The following is a 7,647-nucleotide window of genomic DNA, read 5'->3' as shown; positions in this document are numbered from 1 at the left end:
ATAGTTCCTCCTGATGCCCCCCCCCATGTCACAACATGAAACAGTAATGATGTGGAGGATGGCAGGAAGAACCAATCAGCGAAGTGGGGAACCAGAATTCAACACTTTATGGGCAATTTAATTTTCATGAAAAAGTCTCCTTAATATTATGTTCGGCCTATAACTATTTTAGCCCTTAGGAAAGAGTTTTATTGGGCCTAATGCTAACCTAATGGAGAAGAATTGCACATAAGTTAAGATGAAACACCAACTCAATCACCAATATTGCTTTTCACTGGACTCAAGGAAAGCACAAGAGAAGTCTCTCTAAGATAATAAGATGGTACACCATATGGTGGAAGCTGAACTTAAAACCTTAAAAGAGACCTATCATGGTCACAAGATCAACCCATGACAAGCAGAGGTAGATGACCTTAGTTTCAAATCTAAAAGCCAATTGTCTTAATGATACATGATGCATGCTAAATCTGGCTGTAGTGACAGCTTGGAAATTTTGACATTGGGCCAATGCTAGTTAAATGAAAAAAGAACACACTGATCATTTTTTGTCTGTGAACTGACTAGAGGAAAATGTGTGTACCTAAGGTTCTGTCTTACACACGCCAACACAATGGAACCGAAGCCAAAATGAAAAAAGATCATCTTGCCTGCTGGAATTTAATGCAATAACCAGATGTTGATATAATACAGATCATTATTCCAAAATCATTAACTACATATCAGGAATCATGTGCTTAGTAGTCTTTGGTAATGTTAGTGACTGAGTAGGCTGTGATTAATTAATGTAAAAACATTGTACTTTCTGGAACAGCCAAAGAAAGTTTCCTAGTCCCTCATCCTTGGGATATTATTCTCTCTAATCAAACACAAACATAATGCATTGCATCTTCACTATAATTAAACTTAAGCAGACTTCATTGCCTAGCGATTAATGCTCATTCATGCTTTGTTTGCAGGCTAGCCAATCATTTTTGTTCCAAACCACCAGTGTCATAGATCTAATGTTTTTTTTTTATCCAGACAGATGTGAAATGGTCCAGTCTGCTGGGAAACAGATGCTAAACCCCAGTATCCCCTTCCGACCATGACTTCACAAACAAATCCTTTGCCTGAGTTTTCAGTACTAGCGCTCTTCCTCTTGTTCATCCTCCTCTCCCATCCTACTCCCCATATGTATTCATAAGACCATATTTGCCCCCTTTTTCTTTTTTGTGAACGCTGGCCAAATGTGTCCCAAGGCCTCAGTTATTAAAGAAATATTGTAAGCAGATGTGTACAGTTGCAGCAAGAATGGAACATACACCCCTTCAGCACCACCAACAAACCGCTGAGGGTTAGTGTGTATTAAGTACTGTTACTGTACAGTACGCATCCAGTACTAAAATTTCTAAAGATGATTGCTCGATGTGTTTGAATGTGACTTATGTATATGATATATCATAATCTAACATATGTGTGCCCTATATGTGTTTACAAATTTGTAATGTACTGTTAGCTTCTGTACTGTAACAGTGAATGGGAATGGGGGCAGCTGTAGGACTATCCATGGGGAATGGGTGTGTAGGAAATGCAGAGCCAAAATTAAACAACAGAGAAGTGGGAGATGGGGCCTTACAGTTAGGGAGGGGAGCACATTGTACAGTGTGGGTGGAGGAAGTCAATTCTGACATTATATACTTCATTTTTTCCCTATAGAAATGTGTGCAATGCTTCGACTTCTTCTTTCTGGCTGCAGCACTACAAAAGTACTCCAGGTGGCAGTGTGGTTCTTCTGTCTCAGTTGTCTGTTAGTTAAATGTGCTAAGATTTGGCACAGATGTGCTTGGCTGTTTAAAGCATGTGTCTCTGATCATTCCCAGATGTGGCAGAACAGCCATATATGGAGAGGGATTGACTGCAGACACTACCAGTGTCAGATGCTCTTTCCTGGAGTGATTGCAGCAGTTGATTCTTCAAAGTAAAAATGTGAGGTGCAGAAGATTGCTGTTCATGTATTCCATCTGTACCAAGGACAAGGTCTCCCCTGGGATAATATGTCATTTAATGAATGTAGGCTAGATATCTGCATATGTGTGCAAACTCCTGATCAGAGGCACAAGCAAAAGAAAAACACATCCCGTGTAGAGAGTGTGCATGCACTCTTAGTTTTATGACCATCTGCAGAAGGAGTAGACATGGGGCGTGGTCACATATCATAAAGGTGTGAGCAATGGTTATGTCATTAGAATTCTGAGGCAAAGTGTAGAAGTATTCACTGCAATGAATATATATAGTTTGTACTTATGGTAGTTTAATGTCTTTTACAAACCATGGCAGAGATTCGTAAAAAAATAGCAGTGATGTGCAGTAACTCAAAGATAACCAGTTAGATGTCAGCCTAAGCTCAGTTAGAACAATAAAAGATCAGTTCTGATTTGTTCTTATAGATTAGTTAACTTTGATGGTTGTCCCTAGCCAGATAAATAATGCATTGTAATGCAAATGTAGGAAATTTAAAGGCTAACTCCTACACAGTTAGATTACATCTTCTTCCAGTTTCTTTTACTTCTTGGAGACACCAGTGCCAAGAGCCAGGGCCCCCTCGTTTTGTCAAGTAGCCTGTACGAGGTTCTGTGATTTCTAACGGCAGCCCTGGCTATGGAGTCCCATAGCAAAACCTTGAAGCCCCCCCCCCCCCGGCTGTCTAATTTCATTCTCAAAGGCAAATAGTCTAGTGATACGGAGTACTAATTGCACAACAGTTTTATAGAAGATCACAAACTATATTTACATTTATTAAAGGTTCTTTCACACCATATGCAGCAATCTGCATTTCCTGCACAAGAACAGTGCAGGTCACCGCTGGGTTGTTGTTTTCTATGTGCCTTGTTCACTCCACAGTGAAGTGGTGATGTGTGGGTGATGTGCAGAAATTTGCAGAAATGCTGTATTTTTCTGCAGCGCACCTGGCTCCACTGTGTGTTGCGGCTTGTTAACACACGGCAGCTCAGCTGCAGCACATAAACTTTAATGAAGTGTCATTCTGTGACACTTCAATAAAGTTAAACAAAAAAAAATGCAAACAGTGTGATACACTAAAACTGCACAACACCACCACTCGCTGCCGGTACATAAAACTGTACAAGAAAATGCTGCAGACTGGCGTGAATGAAGCCAGGGGACTCATGGGCTGCTCACTTGGCAGAGTGAATTATTACTTTGCAAGGGAATTTTTCCTTAGTTTGTGATCATCCAATCATGTGTAAGCATATAACCATTTTTTTTAAGTTCTCCACTACATTCACTAAGCTAAGTGAAAATTCCTTTGCAAAGTGAATATGCTTTACCCCTTTACTAAATCAACCCCATTGCATTCACAAATGTTTGACAATTGCTATTGCGACCTGCATAAAATCCCTGTGTATTCTTCTTCTGTACGTTTTACACCTTATATTGGTTGCATAGTCTTTTCTGGCAATACTTACACCCCTGTGGATAGCTATATAGGATTGGTATTATTGGTAAGTAATATTGGTTCTTTGCATAGGGCCTACCAGCACCTTAGTGAATTCTTACTCCACGGTTTATAGTTTGCAGAGATGTATGGATATTTGCCCTCCACTGGCTTCAGCTCGGCCAAAGAATTAAATGAAAAATTCTAACAACTACGTACAAAGCCATCCACAATTTTGCCCCCAGCTACATCACTAGCTTAGTCTCTAAATACCAACCTACTCGTTCTCTTCGTTCTTCTCAAGACCTCCTGCTCTCTAGCTCCCTCGTCACCTCCTCCCATGCTCGCCTCCAGGACTTTTCCAAAGTCTCTCCAATCCTATGGAATGCCCTACCCCAATCTGTCCGCTTATCTCCTACTTTATTAGCTTTTAGACAATCCCTGAAAACCCTTCTCTTCAGAGAAGCCTACCCTACCCACACCTAACAACAAATGTATTTTCATTTTTTCCATCAGCTCATCCCCCCCAGTTATTACCTTTTGTTTCCACTTGACCCTCCGTTCTAGATTATAAGCTCTAAAGAGCAGGGCCCTCTGATCCCTCCTGTATTGATTTGTATTGTAAGTGTACTGTCTGTACTCATGTTATAAAGCGCTGCGCAAACTGTTGGCGCTATATAAATCCTGTATAATAATAATATAATAATAATTTGTCACTCATGATTGGATAACACCAGTGACTTAGGCACTGCACAGGTAAAATAATCATATACTGTACAGTATGTATAGCTGTATAGCTAAAATACTACTATAATGTGAGAAAATATTTAGCGCCACTGTACTTTCCAGGACAGATTGATCGGTTCATCTACAAATAATCACTGGAAATGAGAGTGTAAGAACAACATTTCTGGGGATAAAAGGATAGATCATGCATGGCTTTCTAAACATACCAACATAAGCTAGTCATTTATTTAATTTATGGAAAGTGTTTCGCAGCAAAAGTTATAAAAACAATATTAGATTAAAACGCTAAACTATGAAGATACGATAGCAAAGAGTAGATAAAGGAAATAAAAGCTTAATGTGATTGCCAAGACAGGCAATGTGGTTGATTTACTTGAGGCAAATAGGCTGTTCTCTTTGCAAGGGAATTTTCCCTTAGATTAATGAATGAGATGAAGCTCTGCTGACTTTCATCATCAAACTATATGCAAGCAAAAATACCTTTTTTTTCCCCTTCTTGCACGTAGTTGGGTATTTTGTACAAAGTGAATTTTTGCCACATTCACCAAGCTAAGGGAAAATTTCCTTTCAAAGTAAACTGCTTATTTGCCTTTAGTAAATCAATTATTTGCATGAAGAACACTTTTCCAGCCACGATGCTACCATCTGAGATGTTGTACCAGTTTTCAGCACTTTTGGGCTTTTTTGTGTTATGTGTTATTGGATATTTACAGATAAAGAATTAGAATGTTCTACATCAAGTGACACCCAGAATTTATTAACTTGGTTATTGTTACATGAAATATCTCAATAAAACATAATCTCCTATATAAATGCAGGGAACTGCTCAACCACACATATCAGTGACCCTAGGAAGTGGAACCACATCATAAAAAAACCTATACATATATAACTGAAATCCAATATGATAGATTCATTATTTATATACATACAAAGTTTTATAGATGTATTGTGATGGCCATCCAAATACATCTGAATACATGTGTCCATTGCAGAAAGCAGTAGTTATGCAATATTATAAATAAAGCATACCATACAGAATAAGTAGGCATGCTTTAAAAAATATTTTATCATTATAGTCTTCCTTGAGCTTTAGTCACTTGGTTTCTGTAGCCCAGGATGATATCATTAGTGTGCTGCAGGCAAAATGAAGCTTTTTCTCAGTCTTTGTTACCCCATTGATCAGATTGTAACGTTGTAACTTTATAGCAAATCACAAGGAGGGGGCTGTAGCTAGGGCTAATCTGTGTCAGATGTTTGTGAACACAGTCAAAAACTGCATAAGCACCAGAATTAGTCTAGGTTTTACACTTGTGCAGGTTCTGTGTGCTGCTTTTGCACAAGCACAGCAGTCCATTCATTTGAATAGGCTGCTGTACCTGCGGGAAACACGGGGAAAAAGTCAATGACCCTTTTAAAAAAGTGGCAACACGGAACCACATGGTGCTGTGACACCATTCGGTTTTGCACACTCGAAAACGAGCCCCATTCGATGCATGCCAATAATTGTGACATCTGCCAGTTGCGCATTTGCTAAAGAGCAGCACATTTTGCCTGCGGGTTGGAAGCATGTACAATTATGCACAGGTTCCTAACCCACACAGATTTGAACCTAGCCTAAAAGTGGATTGAACTAAAAAATGTAAAAACCGCTGTGCTGCAGGAGTGACGTCATTGCAGCCAGGCCAGTCAAGCGACTGGACAAAGCAAACCCAGAAGGAACCTGGGAGAGAACAGAAGCCCCCTTGACCAAAAAGAGCACTGACTGGAGGACATTGGGGGTTATTTACTAAAGGCAAATCCACTTTGCACTACAAGTGCACCTGGAAGTGCAGTCGCTGTAGATCCGAGGGGGACATGCAAGGAAAATAGAAAAAACAGCATTTTAGCTTGTACATGATTGGATGATAAAATCAGCAGAGCTTCCCCTCATTTCAGATCTTCCCCTCAGATCTACAGCGACTGCACTTCCAAGTGCACTTGTAGTGCAAAGTGGATTGCCTTTAATAAGTAACCCCCATTGCTTCTTGAGAGGTAAGTCTGCCATGATGTGCTATCATGTGGTGCACACTTACACAATATGGCAAAAAGCTCATGTGGCCTATTTCTTTAAAAAATATAGCAGGGTTTAATTTCACTTTAATATGATTGGGTCATTTCTGAGATAGCATTTAAATGCAGGAAGTAGATGCTGACCTTAGATAATACCTGAACAAAGATGGTGCCATCTTTCTGGAGGGAAAAGCCAATGAGAAGCAACAAATACCTTTAAGTGGTATTAATTATTTGAGCCACTTAAAGTGGTTTTAAAGGCTCAAGGTTTTTTTTTATCTATTGCATTCTATGCATAAAGGTAAAAAAACCTTCTGTGTGCAGAGGCCCCCCCAGCCCCCCTAATACTCACCTGAGCTCCTTCTCGATCCAGTATTGTGCACGAGAGTTGAGCTTCTCCTGAGTCTCTCATTCCTCATTGGCTGATACAGCAGCAGGAGCCATTGGCTCCAGCTACTATCAACCAGACCCAGTGAGCCAATAAGGAGAAAGCGGTGGGTGGGGCTGAGCAGCAGCTCTGTATGTCTTATGGACGCATAGAGTGGGGAGTGAGCATGCACCAGTGCCCCCAGAGCAAGCGGCTTGCTATTGGGGGCACTGCCTGAGGAGGAGAAGCCATTGCACAGAGCAGGTAAGTATAACATGTTTATTTTTTTCTATTTTTTTAATGAACCTTTAATGTTACTTTAGCATCAAAACACACATCTGAAGGTATTGTAGATTCCCTTTAATTTTCATAGGATGGCAGAGAATGAAGAGTATTACCCTTGAAGAAAATAGTTGCGTTGTCAGTTGATACATTTTAATTGAGCTAGTATAAAGGAGAGAATTGCTAAAATAATGTGTCAAACCCTTAGAGAAAAGTTCAGCAGTCCATATGATAGCAACCAATAGAAACCTCTATTTCATCATTCTGACTTGCTAACTGAAAGCTGACATCCAGTTATGAGGCTCTTTACTATGTACAACATGTTAACATAAGCCATATGGCATGTACCACATTTACAATATGATCAGTGTATTTGAATGTTTGTGGTTGGGGTTTTAAAGTTGTAGACAGTGGGGTGCAATCCACTAGCAGGTGCCACTAATCTTACAAAGTCAAAGAAAGTACTGCACTACATCAAATGCTGAATAGAAGTTTATTTCTATAGGCAATGGTACATGAGCATGTACAGGAACAATGGTTTTGGGTGTCCCCATTCTTTTTCACCTTGAACTTGAGGAAGGGCATGGACACTCAAAACCATTGTTACTGTACAAACGTATGTACTGTTGCCTTTGGAAATAAACTTCTATTCATCATTAAAAGTGTTTCTAAACCCAGGACCCTGCAATCACTATATCTGGTGCTCCACACTACACAGAGCATGGAAATGCAATAGTTTTCATAAATATAAACTGTTAAATACTTT

Source organism: Aquarana catesbeiana, linkage group LG06 (assembly GCF_042186555.1).
Source record: "Aquarana catesbeiana isolate 2022-GZ linkage group LG06, ASM4218655v1, whole genome shotgun sequence".
In the NCBI taxonomy this organism is placed as follows: domain Eukaryota; kingdom Metazoa; phylum Chordata; class Amphibia; order Anura; family Ranidae; genus Aquarana; species Aquarana catesbeiana.
This window is presented reverse-complemented; position numbering follows the sequence as displayed.